The sequence below is a fragment of the Dama dama genome, chromosome 11 (genome assembly GCF_033118175.1).
Source record: "Dama dama isolate Ldn47 chromosome 11, ASM3311817v1, whole genome shotgun sequence".
NCBI classification, from domain to species: domain Eukaryota; kingdom Metazoa; phylum Chordata; class Mammalia; order Artiodactyla; family Cervidae; genus Dama; species Dama dama.
The window spans coordinates 92,414,874-92,417,338 of record NC_083691.1 but is presented as its reverse complement, the minus strand read 5'-3'; positions in this window follow the sequence as shown (position 1 = coordinate 92,417,338).

The following is a 2,465-nucleotide window of genomic DNA, read 5'->3' as shown; positions in this document are numbered from 1 at the left end:
GGTCTGTTGGGCCGCTGGAGCTGAAGGAGCCAATCGTTGTCTTCCTTTACCTCGGAGAAGCCCCTGCGTGACTCTGAAGACTGGAGAGCTTGCCTAAAGTGGCTGAGCAACGCAAGCCCCTGCCAAACGTTGTCAGGGAAGCCCGGCCAAGTCATTCATTCATTGAGCAAATGTCTTGAGTGCCTGCTGTGTGCCAGACGCTGTTAAGAGTGGATAGAAAGATAGGAAGACGGAATAGCAGCTAGTATATGTAGAAGAGAGGTGCAGTTAGAAAACAACTATTTGGCAAAATCATAGTAAAAATTGAGACTCAATGAATGTCAAAACAACTGATCGAAGTTGGATGAGGAACAAGTGATTTACATATAGTTTTGCTAGATCTTGCAAACAAAAATACAAGATGCCCAATTAAACTTGGGAAGACAAGTCATACTTTACTAAAAAAGTTTTCATCTGGCGACTTCCCTGGTGGTACACTGGTTAAGAGTTCGCCTTCCATGCAGGGTACCAGGGTTCTATCCATGGTCCAGGAACTAAGATCCCATGTATGGCAGGACAACTAAGTTCGTGCAGAGCAACTACAAAAGCCTGCTGGCTCTGCAAGAAGAGAAGCCAACGCAATTAGAGAGAAACCCCCAGCTCACCTCAACTAGAGAAAGCCCTCGCCTAACAACAAAGATCCGGCAGAGTAAAAAAACAAAACAAAGAATGGTATTTATCTGTTATCGGAAATTCAGATCAAACTGGGCTTCCTGTATTTTATCTGTCTGGCAGCCTTATTTGCATAGTCTCAAAGTATCTCTCCCACGAAGTATTTTTATTAATAGCAAATGGGGGAAATGGCACATTTACAGTGGAGAAACCTGACAACCATTACCTTAAACAAGTAATCAAAATTAACACCACCAGTAACAGGAAAAGCACACATTATATGCCCTCAGATATGATGCATTGAGGAGGATACATCACTTTATAAGTCATAGCCAGCCTGAATGTTGAATGAAGTGATTTTCTTAAAACATTGAATTCCCTAAACTCATTACAGATTGCTTATTTACGCATATAGAGGAGAGATCATAGACCTGGAATGTTAAAACAGTCCAGGAAAAAGCCACAGTCCTGAAATTTTGGAAGGTGTTCATAAATCTAAACACAAGAAAACATCAGACAAGTCAAAACTGAGAGAGGTTCTACAAGAAAAGTACCCTATACTCTTCAAAAAAGTCAAAGTCATGAAAGACAAAGGATGAGGTACTTTTCTAGATGAAATGACCCTGAGCATGATAATTAACTGTAACATGTGATTCCAGCCCCACCCCACCCCCACAATTACTTTCCTTTTTCCTTCATTCTTTTTCTCTGTCTTTTTTTGCTATAAAGAACATAGCAAACTCTGGGAGATGGTGAAGGATAGGGAAGGCTGGCATGCTGCAGTCCATGGGGTCTCAAAGAGTCAGACACAACTGAACAACTGAACAAGAACCTTGATATTCCACGTTCCAGGGTCTACTAAGGCTTCTACTTTAACTTCAGAATTTCTTCCTTTCCACCTTCTGTTAGAATCATTAGATGATGAGGGTGGTTCTCTCGCCCATCAAGAAACAGAGTGGGTCCTAACTGAGTTAATAAACCTCTTCCCTTTAAAGGGATGCGACAATCAGGCATAAACAGCAAGGAATGTAAAAACCATTCACCACTGATGTTGCACATAAGGCATTCCAGGAAAGTGCACCCCTGCCTCTTCCCTGACACCCCCTCACTCCTTATGATTGCTAAGGTTTCCAATTCTTCAGATTAAGACTGAAAATGTTGCACTGTTACAGGAAAGGGAATCCCTTCTAGGGCCCCTGTGTGGACTCTTGTTGAACACTCAGAAATTGTCTAAGGAGACGCACGTACTGACAAAGCAAGAGACTTTATTGGGAAGTGTCCCCAGGCAGAGAGCTGCAGGGTAAGGGAATCCAGGAGAACTTCTTTGCCACAAGGCTCACAGTCTTGGGTTTTATGGTGATGGGTTTAGTTTCTGGGTTGTCTCTGGCCAATCATTCTGACTCAGGGTCATTCCTGGTAGCACACAAATTGCTCAGCCAAGAGGATCCAGTGAGAAGATTCTGGGAAACTGGTAGGGCATATGGACTAGTGTCTCCTCTCTCCTTTTGACCTTTCCTGAATCTTCTGGTTGGTGGTAGCTTGTTAGTTCTAGGTTCCTTACCAGGACCTCCTGTTGTAAGATAACTCATGCAAGTGGTTAATGTTGTGTCCAGCCCGGCAGACAGCTTTAGTCAGTGGCTCCCCTAATAGCACTAGTATCTATATTCTATCAAGTACGCTGCTACGTCAATGACCACCTGAGGCAAGGCATTAGTTATGTAGATGGTATCTCTAGGCAGAGTCACTTTTGGCCTTGGGCCCCCTCAGTCTTCTGATTGCAAAACCCTCAATGGCCAAGGGGCCCCCATGGCTCT